We start from the raw sequence: 19,447 nt of genomic DNA, 5'->3' as shown, positions 1-19,447 counted from the left end.
TATTACCGTTGCATATCGCGGGTTCGAATACCGGGACCGTCTTCTTTCGTACCATTACCAGCGTTCATAGCGGTTCATAAACCATAAACTCTTATTTTCAATATTATAAACATTAATATTATCGATTTATACTTTACATACTTTGCAGTAATGAATATAAAAACATATGCATAGCGTTTAGTACCTCTAATTACCTTCTATATACATATTTTTCATAAAATAAATAGGCCTCCCCCATGGCGCAGTGGTAGCGTCATTGCCTTGTAAACAAGGGGTCCCGGGTTCGATACCCGGTGGAGGCACAAGTGGTTCGGATCCCACTTTAAACTGTAGGTCCAGTCCCGATTAGCCTTACTGTGCATAAAGTGGACTTAAAACACCAACTCACCATAAAATAAATAATTATATATTCATAAAAAGTTATAAACATGCAAATACATAAATGTAAAGTATTCTAATGATATGCAAATTAATTCATATTATGCAAATTAGTTCTTAATTATATGCAAATTAATTAAAACCCGTGCAAATTAGTTATAAGTACGTGCAAATTAAATTGCGAATATTAAATAGCGACCGAGCTTATCTAATTCAACTTCTACTTTTATTTACGAAAATGAAATTCATGACAGACGTACTGTCGACTTTATAGGGGAGACCGGAGTTAAAGGTTAGAGGGGAAGGTTTTTATATCTAATTTATTTCAGAGTTGCCGACCATATGGCGGTTAGCACAGCGCGCTACAACGTTAGAGGTCCCGGGTTCGAATCCCGGCATGGGTGTTCTTTGTGTCCCTTGTTCAGTTTCATCATATAATTCATCTTCATCGTTGCGATTAGCCAAAAGTGGAAATAAAGCGACTCTAAATATCAAAAATCAAAAAAGGAATTGTTTCAGAGTTGGCATAGGAGGTGTCTTCTTATGACAAGGTTTTATTGACACTCCGTTTGGAGTGAAAGTTTAAGATCGTTCCTTCGATTTTCATAAAAAACTTGGTTTTATGAGAAATTTTGAAGAAGTCTCCTCACCTATTTGATGTTTCTGATTTCTTGCATTATGAGGAATAGTGTTGACCACGAGACGGGACAGGCTTTTTAAAATTCGTGACGGGACAAGACTGGCCACCTGCCTCATCTAGTTTTCGAGACGAGACAAGAGACGGGACGAGACGGCTCACGTTGTCCGTAACGAATTTGCCGAGACTTTAGTCTCGTGTCCCAGCTATCTTAACTTGCAAAATCCCTATATCTTTCCATTAACATTTCCTCAGAATACCTTATATCTGGCAACTATCTGCTACCCTCAACAGCTCTCTTCTCATCCTTGCGCAAAACGATCCGTAGGTAGTCACTGCCATTGTTTACTACGGCCCTCTTCCAACCATATTGGCGACAATCGTCATAAACTTTCTCGCCCAAACAGAACCTTCTTTCATTTGCGACCCTCTTCTCAAATTCCACAGCAGCCTCGAGTGCTGGTTGCAAACTCCAAAGATTTCGCACAAAAAACCTAGATAGAGGTAAAGTTCTAAGTGCATATGACACACCACAGTGCCATGAAGGCACATTTACGGGATGTGGGGGAAAGGTCATTTTGGAGGCGAAGTGATCAGCATCACACTCCGGTTTCTTTTGCCCTCCAGGATTGCTCCCATGCACCCATTGATATGATGCTGTTGAGTCCCGGAGCTGCTTTATGCGGGGACAATGCGGAATAATTCCGACCTTTATTCACCCACTCCGGGAATCGAACCCGGGTCTCCCGTCTGGAAGTCAGACGCCCTAACGACTACACCACCACGGCTCTAAAAACCTAGTAAAAAGCTAGTGCAATTGATACTCTGCTTTGACGTAACGAACATAAAATTGCCTGAAGTCATAGGAGTAATAAGCGACATGCGATAGCAACAAGTATCGCTTGGAAATGAGCCCACAGTAATAAATGCAACCTTCCGAAAAGAAGCGACTAGAATGGCAAGCGGCACGTGTTGCTTTGCGGCTTGCGTGTCGTTCGGCCTGGCCCATTTTTAATAGCGTGCATTGTGTCGCCACAGTCTGTTGGTAGTGAATTCACAGTGAACGCTTGCTTATAGACTAAGGGAGATTTCACATCGAAGCGACACCCGACCCGTAACACGTGTCGCTTCAGGATTTCACCAATCGAACGCAGGTTTGTGCGGCCTGCCATGCTCCTACGCTGTGAAACGTTGCTGTTGATTGGCTTGTTCCAAAGCAACATGTGTCGCGTGTCGCTTGTCGCTCCGGTCTGAAATCTCCCTAAAGAAGCCTGTCTATTGTTGGTTTGATGCGAAAATCCTGTGTCACTTGTCGCCTGTCGCTTCAACCTGAAAGCTATCTTGTGGAAATTTCACACCGAAGCGACAAGCGACACGTATATTTCACACCCAAGCGACAAGCGACACAATTCCCTTCAGTCTGAAGGAAAGCATTCACACCGCATCCGTAAACAACGGACCGAAGCAACAAGAGACACGTGCAGCTTTTCGTTTGTCTTCTGTTCGAAAGGTTGCATTGACTACTGAAAGTTCGCTTCTAAGCGACTCGTGTTGCTTGTCGCCTGTAACTTTGGTGTGAAGAAATCTTCCTCACAGGGAACTCTTCGAACCGAAGCTGCACGTCTCGCTTGTCGCTTGCTTGTTGTTCTGCTTAGGCCGTTTTCTGTATACCGTGTATAGTCGAGAGGATTGTTATCCGCGCATGCGCGATGCATGCTTGCTTATAAACTGAAGTGTTCCTGTCGTTTGTTGCTTCATTTTGATAGTTCTGTGTTGCTTGTCACATTGAACAAGCCACAGGAGAGAAGCGACAAGCAACATGTTTCGCTTGGACACGAACCCTCAGTAAACGTAACCTTCCAAACCGAAGTACCACGTGTCTCTTGTCGCTTGCGTGTCGCTCAAATTGGGTCGCTTTCTTAATATCGCGCGTAGAATCGCCTTAAACTGTTGGTACTGTCCGTGCGGTGAATAATTTTATCATAGACGGAACGGAAGGGGATCCTGTCGCTTGTCACTTCAGTGTAACCCCCGTGTGGCTTGTCGCCTGTCGCGAGTTCCTTCCATCTGAAAGCTCCCTGCGTGTACGATGGATAAAGAGTGGATGGAAGCTAGAAAAGCAAGGCAGATTCTATACATTATCTAGCTATTGATAATCAACAAACTTTATTTGATATACTCACGTTCTTATGATTAAGGAATCATATTTATTCTCACTGTAACTACAGTGAGCAAAGTGATTACAGGTTTAACCCATTTTCGAGAATAATATTTTGTGATGTCTCTCAGTTATAACTTTTGTTGGCATAATATCCTGCATTACTTTTACGAGACGAGACAAAACGAGACGAGACAGAACCCTTCGAGACGAGACACGAGACGGGACAAACAAATATTTTCGAGACGAGACAGCATTTCTACGAGACGAGACAGACCAAAGTCTCGTCTCGTCTCGTCTTGTGGGCAACACTGAGGAAACTACAAGAACCCTAAACATACTTTAAAAGAACATTATTTCAGCTATGTATTAGATGTATTACGAATTGGCCCGTACTACATACAGTAGACACAAGGAACTAGTTTTACCGTTCAGAGACAATGTTGTTACACATGAAGCAGCACCGAACACCCGAGCCGAGACTTCAGCGCCGGGGCGAGAAAAGAATTTGTGCAACGGATTGCACACCCCCACGCCCCCACCCCCCACACACACACATTTGGGGAAAATGAAGTCATTCTTAACTCCTACGTAATATTCGCCCGAAAACCGCAAAGAATCCATAAAAAAATTATATCAATTTTGTCTCCGCTATCTCACCCCGACAACAAAAATCTTTGGACTCCTTACTGTGACAAAGCTCGCTTACTCATACAAAATTGTCCACTGAAAAATGTACGAAATGAATAGTCGAACAACATACAAAGACGAACCAAAACGAAGAAGAATTTTGTAAAGCATTATTAATCAATACTAAAAACATGATTTTTATGTTTTGAGGTGCAATTACAGTACATTTCCGAACGCCTCTAGTCATTACTCGGTGCCTTTGCACATAACATTATCATGAACAAATCGTATACAATGATTGTTGTTAAGTAAAATGTAAAAACGTGATGTACCGTTACATATAATAAAAGGTTGAATTGCGAGCAAGAACATGTATATATCTATTTCTTCGGAAACTGATGTTTGTTGGATATGAGATATGTTTAATATTTTCCACCTTTTCATCTTCCTGTTCGTTCGGTGTCCCCTTCGCTTCAGAGCCTGATGTTTCAAATCTCAATTAGAATCGATACTAAATCTTCAGTGATATGTCAAAAAATTATGATATTTAAAAAAATTGACGAAAATGATATTTAATAATTTTACTCACCCTGAAAATGTATTTCTCTGTTTTCCTGAGCGGAAATCTAAAGCTATAGGAAGGAAGGAAGAACTGCTAATATTATCCATGTCCTCCTTGAGTTGAGAACAAATCAAGCATTTAAATGCCACAGGCATAGGGGGGTCAAGGCACTTTCAGCCCCCCAACAAATATTATATATATTTACATACATAAAAAAATGTTTAAGCCAACCTTGCCCCCCCCCTCTCAAATGTATTTTAATTTGGCGACTCTGGCCACAGGTGCTTACTGTTAACATATTAAAATCGGGGGTGCTTTTCATTCAAGAATAATTGGTAAAAATGTCCAAGCAAGTTATCATGAATTTTTACGTAAATGTTTCATATCAGAAATACGACAATAATTTTTACTTTTTTCGGGCCCCTTAGGGTTTGACTAGAATTTAAAGCCAGATAAAAACAGAATGTTTTAATTTTTTGCCCATAAAAATTAGGCTTTTCCATCTTTTTTTCTCACTTTTTTATTTTTTACATCTTTCCTATCAACCCCATGGGACGCGAGGGTCGCGCAATTCGCCCACCCCTTTCTACACCACTGGTTACAATGAGGATGAATGGCGAACGTATACTATAACCTGTGAAATATACGAGGAGATAAAACACAATGCAACGTCCATTCCTTATCTAGAATTCGAACCTAGTAGTGCCCTACAGAGGCTGCCAATCCACGTGAGAAAATCTCAAAATGCCAGAGATGTGATTTTTATTTTATTTTGGAAGAACGTGCATTTTCTAGGAAGGGCAAAAACATACATTATTTTCTATTTACAAAAATCCAGCGTGGCATAGTAATATTGCAGAAATGTGGATGAGACTAAGTGTGCCTCGTATAATAGTTAAGAATCAAATTCATAACAGTTCATAAATTCGAATAAAATTCGATCCTAGGTTAAATTATAAATACGTTATCTGTTCCAGAGCAAAGACGTGGAGACATTTGACCTAGTGATGCAGTAATTCTTGTGTGGAAACAGGTAAATATTTTGAGCTCTTTGCCCAATAACGTAAACAGAATTTCTGATATCAGGTATCTGACGTCGAAAGTGCATCACGAAAATTTCGAATTGGTAATATTCGGGCATTGGAAATGGCTTTCCTCCATTCCCTCCTCCGAGAAAGATGGAAGCAATCAGCAAAAGTAAACATTTTGTTCATTTTTGACGTAAAGCCAACTGACCTAGCAATTATCTTTGATTGCTTTCCATTACATTAACTGCCTGCGTCGCATCTGACCTTCATCTAATTATGTCTTCAGCAGTTTGCCCTAACAAATGTTTTATACAGGGTGATTCTAAAGGTAGGGTACAAACGAAAACCACAGATACCTCCCATGAAATAGAGACGAAAGTGCCCCTTCCAGTTGGCCGAGAGATGCCTCCGTGAGGAGCTAGACAACGCCGAAAACGTGTGAAAATGAACTTCACACAGCTGTACAGCCAGTGCCAGTGAAGATAGAAAGGCGGAACAAAAGAAGTCAAAAGGAACACCAAAGTCGCTCATCCGAAAAACACCAGTCGGCAGCTGCGCAACGCATGCGCATGGGGTTCCACAAAGGAAATAGGAGTGTCCCGTAAGACAAGTGAAGGGAAAGGGTAGCGATCGACAACGGTAGGGACAAAAGAAGCAATGAAGCATGAAGTAACAATTACACAGCGGGAAACAAACACCATGACTGAAGCAGTGCAGTCGAGAAAAGTAGTGCGGGGTTGCAGAACCACGGGAGGACGACGTAGGACGAAGAAACACACCGAGAATGTAAGGAAAGTGGTCCGTGACACTCGACAGGCAACAGACGCGTACATGGTTCGGGGCAGAAATGGCGGCGCTGGCGGTGCAGCGCATGGGGAGTCCCCAAACACAGTGGGGAGACACCGCAGCAAGAACAAAGCATGGTGCAACAAAAGAGAAAGGGGACCGGACGGGGAATGGTACCTGCCAATTAGACAACAATTAGGGCCCAATGGTTGAAGAGTAACAGGCATAAAGGCAGATTTTTCTGAGGTAACGCATAGTAGCGCAATGATCAAATCAGTTTTCCACCAGAGGTATACGGATGTGTTCCTGGTACGTCCAGTGGATGTGGTCAAGGTCGTTCTACGAAGTTGTTCCAGGAGAGTGGCTCAAGGACGAAAAACAAGGCAGTTGCAGATCCATTGCGGAGCCGAAGTCAGGGAGAATTGTCACAGTTCTAGTACACAAGATTTTAGTACATGGTGCAGACATTATTCGGTCTTGCATCCTGCCTATCGGGCAACGGTCAGAGGACGTACAGGAGGTAAGACATAAGGACATTAGGAAGTTCAGGGAAGGTCATAGCAACAAATGATGATTTGCTGCACATTCTGCTTGCATCCTCGGATCCGGTAATATCATCGCGCCGAAAACTCCCAATCAAGAAGTCCGAGCACTGTCACCAGCAGTTCTAGGTCTGATTTCATCCGGTCTCCAAAGAAGGGGCAGTTCCACCATACCAGCATCTGACAGTTCTGGGAGCAGCAGCGCGAGCGGAATGGATGAGGACACTGATTAAGATGTGTACATACAATTCTATCATTGCAATCTAAATGTTTTGACTCAACATTGACCTGATGTGTAATCATCTTTTGTAATGTAAGTAATATTTGTAATAATAACTCATTTGAAGTGCATTTTTTTCATTTAATCATTTATTCTCTGTGCGATTAATAATATCATCTTACTAGCATCAACACAATTAAAATATTAATTTCATATTGCCTGTATCAATTATGTGACAGCTTTCCAGCTCATTACAACCACACAAATATATTTTTTTTAATTCTAAAGTACAGTAGAGCGTCGATTATCCGAAGTAATTGGGGGACATGGGTGTTCGGAAAACTGGTTTGTTCGGATAATCGAACTGTACATGTTTATTTGCCAAAAAGAAGTACTGTACAGTAAATTTATTCATAAAAACAGGCATCTCTTTAAGTATGTATTACAAAGTAACGTACAAAGGCAACTTTAGTAGAAATATATAGTATGTGGTACAGTTTATTAAACAAAAATATGTACATATTACATACGCATTTTGCATGAACAATACACACAGTACACAAAATTAACGTTTAAAAAATCCTTTATTTTGGTCTGTCTAAGCAAGCCTACACGCTTACGAGCAGCTAAGTCACGTACTTGTTTCATTACAGATATCTGAAAGTGAGCGAGTACACAGTTCGGTTAAGCGGTCGTTCGGTTGACCGACGTTCGGATAATCGACGCTCTACTGTACTTCAATTATAAGGACCATCCGAAATTTAGAAAGTAGTCTGATTAGTATAACTTTCTACGTCACTCTCGGTGGCAAAATTAGTGCGCAGGAGTAACAGCAATACCAAGCATGACTAAATATTATGAAACGAGGTTAATAAGATCAATGGAGGACAAGACAACTAGTCTTAGGAATTTTTCCAGCTATATTGTGAGAATTGAACACTGTGCGACGTGTGGAATTTTGTCAACGATTTTTGCAGTTTTGTACCGACGATCCCCGTTTTTTGCGCCATATGCTTTTCACTGACGAGGCATCATTCACCCGTGAGGGCATCTTCAATTGCCGAAACAGCCATGTGTGGGATTATGAAAATCCACATGCAGCAGTCGATGTGCTCCAGCAGACCCAGTTTGCAGTGAATATCTGGGCAGGTATTATCGATTAACAGATTATCAGTCCATACCTGCTGCCACCTAATTTAAATGGCCGCCTCTATCGCACCTTTCTTGCATCAGTCCTTCCAGAGCTGCTAGAAGATGTACCCGTCAACGTGCGACATCGCATGTGGTTTCAATTGGATGGAGCGCCTGCACATTTTGATGGCACAGTGCGAACCCAATGGATTTCTTCTTGTGGGGCCATGTGAAAACACTCGTCTACGAGACCCCGGTGCCTGACCAGGAAAAATTGGTAGCGCGGATACTTGCAGCATCGGCCGAGGCGTGTACCATGCCAGGGATTTTTGACAGGGTTCGCCAGAATTTTCTGCGACGCTGCAATGTCTGCATTGAATGTGGTGGTCGTCAATTTGAGCAACTTTTGTAACAACGTCAGTCCGGGGTACGACTACGTACTACGTACTATTCCTATCTGTAAGTGCACCTTTGCGTGGCAATAAACCTCCTGTGCCCGTAGTTGATGTGTTTGTCCTGCTGGCGCACGACCTCTGTGTGACATCCCCTCGGTGCTGCTACGGGGAATCCCTCGTCCCGCATTTGTTGTCTCCTTGGCAGGTACCATTCCCCGTCCGGTCCCCTTTCTCTTTTGTTGCACCATGCTTTGTTCTTGCTGCGGTGTCTCCCCACTGTGTTTGGGGACTCCCCATGCGCTGCACCGCCAGCGCCGCCATTTCTGCCCCGAACCATGTACGCGTCTGTTGCCTGTCGAGTGTCACGGACCACTTTCCTTACATTATCGGTGTGTTTCTTCGTCCTACGTCGTCCTCCCGTGGTTCTGCAACCCCGCACTACTTTTCTCGACTGCACTGCTTCAGTCATGGTGTTTGTTTCCAGCTGTGTAATTGTTACTTCATGCTTCATTGCTTCTTTTGTCCCTACCGTTGTCGATCGCTACCCTTTCCCCTCACTTGTCTTGCGTTGCGCAGCTGCCGACTGGTGTTTTTCGGATGAGCGACTTTGGTGTTCCTTTTGACTTCTTTTGTTCCGCCTTTCTATCTTCACTGGTACTGGCTGTACAGCAGTGTGAAGTTCATTTTCACACGTTTTCGGCGTTGTCTAGCTCCTCACGGAGGCATCTCTCGGCTAACTGGAAGGGGCACTTTCGTCTCTATTTCATGGGAGGTATCTGTGGTTTTCGTTTGTACCCTACCTTTAGAATCACCTTGTATATATTCAATGTTGAACTTAAGCCGACCAAACGCAAATGAACAGACATTCAGTTACAACAGTAGTGTATATTAGGCGTTTCAACGCAATACTTTGTAGGTATGCATTTGTAGCCTCTTTTTTTATCAATTGAATATCAGTTTTTGACATATTTTGACAATTTTTTGTCGATGTTTTAGCGTTTAGCGATGTTTTAGTAAAATTTCCCTTTTTTCCCACTCATACTTGGTAGGTATATCACGATCTTACGTGATATAACTTAACCTATCTTTTTTTCTTACGATTTTTTAATTTTTTTACGATCCTAAGTGATATAACTTAACCTATCATTTTTTTTTATTTACGCACCGAACTAACCTACAAGGGATTCTGTTTGTTTTAATATTTCAGTCGAGAAAAATAGAGAACATGAAGACGATACCTGAGGAAATAGTTCTAGTGTTTGCTACTAGATGTCGCCACCGGCGATGTGGACGCAGTGTTGCCACACTATGAGAGCACACTGCGTCCACATCGCCGGTGGCGACATCTAGTAGCAAACACTAGAACTATTTCCTCAGGTATCGTCTTCATGTTCTAGTGTTTGCTACTAGATGTCGCCACCGGCGATGTAGACGCAGTGTTGCCACACTATGAGGGTCTTCCCAAGGGGCAAAATTTCCCTTTTTGGACCATTTTTTCCCTTCACCTAAGCAAATGACATAATAGAATAATAATTAGTTGTGGTAGTAAAAGCAGCATTATTAGCGGTGGTGCAGTTGCGGTATTGTGGTATTTTTAATCGAAATTTCCTTTTTGGCTAAAAATCTCGGCATGTGGCAACACTGCGTGGATGCATAAAAGAACAATTATACACGACCTCTCTCGGTCCTCCTCCGTAGCCGTGCTTGTTAAGGCGTTCACTCGTTCTTGTCATTGTTCGTTCTACGTGTGGCCTATAGGTTCGAACCCGGTCGTGGTCGAAAGTTTTTCAGCGTGTCTAGGAGTCTTGATCAGCGTGTATATTTACTTCTCAAGTGTTGAATCTTCGGATTCTGATCGGAGTTGTGTAATGTATATGTTGATCTTGATATATATATATATGGTGTTCATGTATGTATCCAAAGCACATTGGAAACAATATTCGATCATTAGCTGCGTTCAACCACTGCTGTGGAGGAGTGACCACCCCCTGTCCCCGGGGGTCCCCCCCTGTCCCTGGACCCCTGTCCCCGGGCTCGTGTTCCCGGTTAAGTTAGGTTAAGTTGTCTATGTCTAATGTCTATGTGTAATGTCCATGTCTCTGTCTTTGTAGGGTTTTTTTTTTGTCCTAAGATTTTTTTTTAACGCTGGACTTAGAAAATTTTCGACAGATGGGGTTCCATGACGACCTATGTCCATTTTGGTATGGGTGGACAGAGGACAGCGAGACTCGACCAACGCACTAAACCCGACCTCTCTACGACTGTTTGTTCAAAAGTTACGAGTGATCAAAGTTTTGGGAGGTGGGCTAACTTCTTACCCCTTGGCCCCAGGACCACCAAAACTTGGTACACGTATTCTCCACCTCCAAAATCGACAGGGGGGGTAGCTTCGCTACCAGTATGGGGGTGTTTTTCGATATATTTTTTCGATAACTCTTACCATTTTCGAGATATTTGCAAATTTAAGATTTTTTAACATAGGACTTGGAAAATTTTCGGAATATTTTTTTTTTGGTTCCATGACAACCTACGCCAATTTTGTTATGACAGGACAGAGGACACCGAGACGATGCTAACGCAAGAAATCCCAGCTCTCTATGATCATTTTTTCGAAAGTTACGAGTGATCAAAAACATTTTTGGCAATTGGCCCACCCTTGACCTCCAAGAACCTCCGAAAACTTGGTACACGTACTCTGCATCACCAAAAAACTCGACAAGAGGGTCAACGGGAAGGATATTCGCGCTATCTCTTACTGTTTTCGAGACATTTTGCAATTTAACGCTGGACTTGGAAAATTTTCGACAGATGGGGGTCAAATTTGGTTCCATGACGACCTATGTTTATTTTGGTATGGGTGGACAGAGGACACCGAGACTCGACCAACGCACTAAACCCGACCTTTCTACGACTATTCGTTCAAAAGTTACGAGTGATCAAAGTTTTGGGAGGTGGGCTAACTTCTTACCCCTTGGCCCCAGGACCACCAAAACTTGGTACACGTATCCTCCACCTCCAAAATCGACAGGGGGGGTAGCTTCGCTACCAGTATGGGGGTGTTTTTCGATATAATTTTTCGATAACTCTTACCATTTTCGAGATATTTGCAAATTTAAGATTTTTTAACACAGGACTTGGAAAATTTTCGATTGATGAAAAAATTGGTTCCATGACAACCTATGTTTATTTTGGTATGGGAGGACAGAGGACACCGAGACTCGACCGACACAGTAAACCCGACCTCTCTACGCGTACTCTACGTCACCTAAAAAAAATCGACAAGGGGAGATTTTTCGATAACTCTCACTGTTTCCAAGGTACTTAGGTTTTTGATAGACGACAACGACGGAGTCATCAATGAGTAAACATCTGATCTCGGTGATAGAACCATGTAACTATCTGCCATCTGTTAGATGTTTTGTGAACTAAGTGGTGCTTTGTTTGTGTGTAAAAAAAAATGCAATGCTTTTTGCACTTGGTTATCATCACCTAACATGTTATTAATTGTTTTTTAAAATTAATTACAACTGAAAACTAATAATTAATATTATCTAAAGTTACTAATTAATATTATACAAGTAATTGATATATTTTTTTTGTTCTTGTTGCTAGTGTTGGGTAATTATAGTTGTTGCAAAATATAAGCTCTCGCGTATGACAGTTTCTGAGTTTTGTTGGGTATATATAGACGAATCGAAATTTTACACGGTATGTTAAATTGTATGTTAGGGTACATGGTAGGAGAAATCATTGTATATTAGAGCGCTCTTTTAATGATTTGCCTATAACTGCATACAGGCAGCCGTAAATTTAGCATAAAATATCCTGATCCTGTTTCTTCTAGCATATGCGACGTTTGTTGTGGTGGCCTCATTGGGGGAAATGTGATTCTCCCATGATGTCATCTGACTTACTAGCATATGCGATACGAAGAACAGGTGTGTATGTGGCTTACTAGGATTAGGCTCATGGTAATGAGGTCCTAGTAGCTGAAACGTTGTCGGGGTATTTTGCATTTTTTTTTTTTCAAATATGAATACGTTAAAACTGAACTGTCTCGGATTTTGAGTTTTGTATTCGCCCCGAGAAATTCTATATAAAATAACATACCTGGAAATTATATTCACGTTAAGTTGAATTTTGATTTTTGTAATCACCCCAAGAAATTCTATATAAAATAACATACCTTAAAAATATATTCACGTTAAGTTGAATTTTGATTTTTGTAATCACCCCCGAGAAATTCTATATAAATAACATACTTGAAAATTGTATTCACAGTAGATTGAATTTTTTGAGTTTTGTATTCACCCCAAGAAATTCTATATAAATAACATACTTGAAAATTGTATTCACAGTACATTGAATTTTTGAGTTTTGTATTTGCCCCAAAAAATTCTATATATAAATAACATACCTGAAAATTGTATCGCTATATACTAGACTTTTTGATTTCTGTGATTTTCGAAAAAGCAATGGCATCCACCACCAGTTTCAATCGTAAAAATGATAAAACTGAATGTGTCACTTGTGGGAAGCTAATCTCAAGGAACAATTTATCGGTACACAGGGCAAGATGTAGCGAAACAGGTTCGAGAATTAATCGTTCCTTACCTTCTAAGCCTTGTGCTCGATGCGGAAAGATGATCAGCATTGCAAATTTAAGTAAACACCTCAAAATTTGCAAACCATCGACCGGACAAGCATCGAAAAGGAAAATCGATAATGCAGATACGGAAGCTTCCACTTCCAAGCAAATTAAATTATCTAATAAACGCAAACCAATTAGATCTGCATTCAACGACCAACTCCAGGATTTTTCAATTAAGTCAGAACCAGGCCGTGACATCCTTAGTTTCTTGGACGAAACGAAAACATCTGTACTAACTATTTTGAAAGATAAACTTGAAAACAACTCTATAAAAGTATACGTTGTTCTGTTTTCTGAATACGAGAAAGTTGATGGCACAACGAGTATTTTTTATCATCGTACAAAAAACCAGACTCTTCATTTGGCGGACGTCGAAAATTTAGACATCTTCTATTATAAAGTTACCAATGAGCTGGTTAAGAAACATGACGATTTCGAGGCTAAAGGGTCGGGATGGTCTCTGTGTGGAAGTCCTCGCACGTTAACTGTTTACGTGAACCAATTCTCGCCTCTTCGCGCTTCCAGCTACGTTCCTCTTCCACCGAACATTCAACACAAGAGGGCTGTGTTAAATATACAGAACAGCGATAACAAGTGTTTCCTTTGGTGTATATTGGCAGCACTGCATCCTGTTCATTGGTCAAATCATCCAGAACAGGTTTCTAATTACAAACAATACGAGTCCGAGTTTGAAAGTGTAATGTCTGGCATCGAATACCCGGTGACATTGTCGGATATAACAAAGTTTGAAAATCGTGCAGGAAAACGCATCGCTATTAATGTATATTCCTTCACGTCAGATAAATATCTCGTGCATCCCGTCAGGATAAGCGATATCGACGATGACGATGCTTGTGTAATAAATCTCCTTCTCATTTCAAACGAGGATGTTCATCACTACACGCTAATTCGTTCTCTATCACGTTTGGTCAAAAGTCAAACAACCAAGCATGAACATTGCATCGAAGTTTGCCCGAGATGCCTAACCACGTTCGACGATCAAAAACAACTCAATTATCGAAAATACAGCGGACGTCAAATTGCTATCGATAAACTTGCCGAACATAAAATTTATTGCGGTGACAACAGACCGGCTAGAATGTTGATGCCCGAAACGAACGAAGTCGAAGAATTCAAAATGCACAAGGCATTGTTGGAACATCTCGCAATCATCGTCGCAGATTTCGAGGCGTTCCTCAAACCACTCTCGTACTGCGAACCGGATCCCGAACTTTCCTCCACAACGCCGTACCAGCTTCATCAACCTAATAGTTTCGGCTATGTTGTTGTGCGACGTGATAAAATAAATGAAGCATATATATACCGCGGGCCAAATGTAATCGAACACTTCCTGGAAAAAATGGTGGAGGAGGTTGAGGTAATTGGTAGCGTACTGCTTACATCAAAACCGATGACACCTTTAACTGAAAATGAACTTCAAAATTACAATTCCACTGAGGTGTGTCCGGTATGTGATCAAAGTTTCACTGATGAGAACAAAAAAATATTCCACCACGATCATTTCAGCGGAAACTACATAGGTGGAATTTGCAACACGTGCAATCTTAAAATCCAGAAACCTAAATTCTTCCCCATATTCTTTCACAACGGAAGCGGATATGATTTTCACCACCTGGTGAGACATCTTGGCTACGATCCGAAACGTATAGGTGTCTTGGCCGAGAATGAAGAACGCTACATTAGTCTCAGCAAGCAAGTGTCGATTCCGGGAACGAAAAATACAATCGAGATGCGCTTCCTGGATTCGTATAGATTTCTCTCTGCAAGTCTGGATGCTTTAGCGAACAAACTCACCGACGATCAATTTAAAATAGCTAGATCTAGTTTTCCCAACGTAGACATAGAACTCGTTAGACGTAAAGGGATTTATCCTTACGAATATGTTAGTGATGGTTCTAAATTTAACGACGACGCTCTCCCACTTCCAAGAGAATTTTACAGCAGACTCAGAGAGAAAGGAATCACGGACGAAGAATACCAACACGCGCAACTCATGTGGGAGAAATTAGAATGTAGGACACTCGGAGACTACCACGACGCATACTTAAAATTAGACGTGACGATACTCGCGGATGTTTTTCAAGCGTTCAGGAAAACGGCAACGAATATTTATAAATTAGATCCAGCGTATTTCTACAGTCTACCGGGATTAGCGTGGTCGGCAATGTTATTCCAGACAAAGGTTAAGCTGGAACTGATATCGGACGTTGACATGTTGCTATTTATCGAAAGAGGGATACGAGGTGGAATGGTGGAATGCGCACAGAAAGCAAAAGGTGTGGGCAAAAATACGGTGGAGAACAAACTCACCTTCCACGATTACATCGATTGCCTTTACTCACAATCGACGATACTAAGTATAGAACAAAGAATCCAGAGCGTCGACCATATCATCACCACAAACAAAGTTAGAAAAATTGCGCTGGATCCCGATGACGATAAGAGGTGTGTCCTCGAGTGTGGTATTCACACATTGCCTTGGGGACATCGTCGTTTAGAAATAAATAAGAATTGCGCTCAGTGCAAATAATTAGCACTCACCACCACACACAACAATTTTCACTAACTAAAAAAAAACACATTTTGTTACTCAGTAAAAAAAAACACTTTGTCATTACAAAATAAAACTTTGACCGTATCCTTAAATAACCAGCATGCCTATGAACTTGTTCGGTTTCAAAAAACAGATCATCATGGAAACTGCACCGTCCATACCAGATCATGAAGTCTTACCTTCCGTGTTACCTAAACTCAACGGTCTGTTGATCATTCACCTCAACAGCATTTGGACGAAATTGGACGAGGATGTGGGCAAGATGTTTTACGTCTTCAATAACAATTTACATTTCTACGAGATTCCGATCGACGGGAAACTTCGGATCACCGTGAATCCCGAGAACGTAGGCGAAATCAAAATATCTACCGGCAAGAACATTTTTCGAATCAAGCACGACAAGATGCTTTCTAACATTACGTACGATGTTTCTGCAGGAGATTATCTTTACGTGGAACTCCAAGGAGATTACGATAAACTCGTTCCTCTCTTCGTAGAATTACGAATCGTCTATCCTATTATAAATAACCGTTAACCAAAAATGCCTAACGACATTTTCGGCAACACCAAGCGTGTGGACCACGCAGAAGAGATTCTCATGTTGGATGTCCGAATTAAAAAGTTGAGGAGCGATTTGATCTCTTTGCAAGAGACCTTAAACAAAAGTTTAGAGTCCGAGATCGCTACGCTCCAAACGCAATGTCTCGACCCCATTCTGAAAATCGATTCCGAACTGAAAACGCTCATAAAAAATTACGTCGACGTACCTTCTTACGACAACGTTCAAAATATACAGTTGAGCGTTGATTCGCTTCAAAATGATTTGGCCAAATTACAGCAATTTCAATCGAAAAATGAAGATTTGGAAAAATTGAAACTCGAAATCGAAGAACGAACTTCGGCAATAGAAAAGAATTTCTCTGAACTTCAAACCGTCGTGAACGATATAGACGTAGAACGCTTGCACGTCGTCGTTTCCAAATTACAAGAAGAATTCACCGGCACGTTGGAAGAAATTAAATCCAAGTTACAGACTTTGGAAGATACCATGACGAACCTACCATCGTCGGACGAACTGCAGGTCATCGGTAAAAGCGTCGCGAACATAAAAATTCAATTGGAGGCTTATCGAGATTTCGAACACATTCAAACCACCATCGCTACGCTTCAGGCGTCTCTGGAGTTGATCAACGAAGAAATTAAAAATATTCACGCTGAAGCAAGTGCATTGACGAGCATTCAGGACACGTTGAGTACGGTCCAGCAGAAGATGGAATATTTGGAAAATTTGAACGTCGAAACGAATCTTGCTCATTTTCATCACGTACTGGACAACATACAGGGTGACTTGGAATCGTTACGGACGAGCGTACCTTCGAGCGAAGATTTGGAAAAATTGAAAACGGCGGTGACGGCACTATCCGAATCGAGCGACGTCAAAAGTTCGTTGAGCGATCTCGAGAGTAGGGTGGCCAATCTCCCCACCTCCAAAGAATTACACGCTTTGAAAAGGAACATATCACGTATGCTGAAACGACTGGAAACGGAAACGGCGAACGTGGAACAGATTCGAGACGAAATTAGTTCGCTGGTGTCGACGTTGCCCACTTCGCAGAGCGTTGCGGATCTTCACACGCAGTTTACCGAGATGCGAAGCATCGTGAACGATCTTACCGAGAAGAGCTCGAAATTGAATCAAGTCGAGAACCTTCAGAGTATTGTCGTCAACATCAGAGATCAAGTTGGAGTGCTGGAATCCACGCAGGAATCGACGCTGGCCTCTTTCGGTGCCAAGTTGCAAGAATTGAACGAAAACTACAAGCAGTTGAACGTGGAAGTGAAAATCAAACCGTCATTTTCTACAGTAACGGATACCATAGTCGAGCATTTGTTGCCCGTACAAAATACACTGGGACAGCTTCACAGCAACCTCGTTAGCGTCGATACTAAATTCGCTAAACTGCATTCTCTGCAAGCCATCGAAATCAACAGCGTACCCAATCAACAGAGAATCTCCACGTTCGTCGAAGGTAACAAACTGTACATGTTGCATCCTTATCATCCGTACTACAAGTTTCTCCTCGATGGTACGATTCAGATAAACGAATTTTCGTACTGGTCTCACGGCAGGAAAGCTAGCGTTCCCACCATGACCTTGATATCGAATCGTGGTGTCCAGAAAGCAGGAAACATTCCTCTGGCACGTTGGAACGAAACGCGCAACGTATATGAAATACACGAAGACGAAGATCTTACCGTTTTCGACGTGAGTGCCGGCGATAAGCTGATCGTTCAAAACACAGGTGAGGTACCACCCTCTTTGAATCCCATCACACTGGTGTATCTCTTCAAACGTAATCTCTAAAAATGTCTAGGTAAGCCATCGTCGAAGAATTGCATAAACCTGCACGCCGCAACTACGAACGTTTAGCGGTGGTAACCAAGGGCATCGATGACCTCTGGCAAAGTGACCTCGTGGAGATGAGCAGCGGCAATTTGAAAAATATACATAAATTGAACAAGGGCAACAAGTACCTCCTCACCGTCATAGACACATTTTCGAAATTCGCATGGGCTCTACCTTTGAAAGCCAAAACGGGAACATGCGTCACGGAAGCATTCAAATTAATTTTTCGCGAAAGCAACAGACGACCTCGGTTTTTGCAAACAGACAACGGTAAAGAATTTTACAACGCCGTATTCCAAAAGTTTATTCAAAAACATGACGTTCGACATTATTCGACCTTCAGTCACATCAAAGCCAGCATCGTGGAAAGATTTAATCGAACCTTGAAAACACACATGTGGAAACGATTCACGCTTCGGGGAAATTACAAATGGGTCGACATCCTGCCGGAACTCGTCGACACCTATAATGATACGGTACACAGAACGATAGGCATGAAGCCAGCTGACGTTACGAAATCTGACGAGCAGCGTTTAATTTCTACAGTTTACTGTCCAAAGTACACTCCCACGACTACCAAGAAATCAAAATTCAAAATTGGAGACCAGGTGAGAATCAGCAAATTCAAACGCACCTTCGAGAAGGGATTCACAAAAAATTGGAGCACGGAACTTTTTACGGTGGTTCGAGTTTTACCCGGAAACCGACACACGTATATAATAAAAGATAGTAGCGGCGAGATTTTGAAAGGAAGATTTTACGAAGAGGAACTCTCTAAAACGAAACACCCCGACACGTACCTCATCGAGAAAGTATTGCGTAGGAAAGGTGACAAACTGTTTGTCAAATGGCTGGGACTTCCGGAAAAGAGTTGGATCGACGCGAACGAAGTGATCTTGTGAGTACGTGGAACGTGGTGAAGCGTCTACCGGATTCGGAAAGTCAAACGAAAAAAAGAACGGCGAGTTGCTTCCCGACAGCATCCGCTGTCTGATTGTAGGTCCTTCGGGGTGTGGGAAAACGACACTGCTCGTGGACAATTTTCTCCTCGCACCGAATTGGTTAGATTGGAAGAACAGGCACCTGTACGTGTTCTCGAAAAGTTTGGAGCAATCCAAATACCAGCAACTGATGAAACTGTACGATGGTCTGGACATTGCAACGTTCGCTTCGGAAATAAAACCACTCGACGATTGTCGTGAAAATTCAGTCGTTGTGTTCGACGATGTCATCCTGGAAAATCAAAATGAAATTCGCAACTTTTTCACGCAAGGTCGTCACAAAGGAATGGATTGCTTTTACCTAGCTCAAACGTTTTCCAAAATTCCAAAACAGTTACTACGCGAC

This window comes from Lepisma saccharinum, chromosome 2 (assembly GCF_977018435.1).
Source record: "Lepisma saccharinum chromosome 2, izLepSacc3.1, whole genome shotgun sequence".
Taxonomy (NCBI): Eukaryota; Metazoa; Arthropoda; class Insecta; order Zygentoma; family Lepismatidae; genus Lepisma; species Lepisma saccharinum.
Note: the sequence above shows the minus strand (reverse complement) of the source record.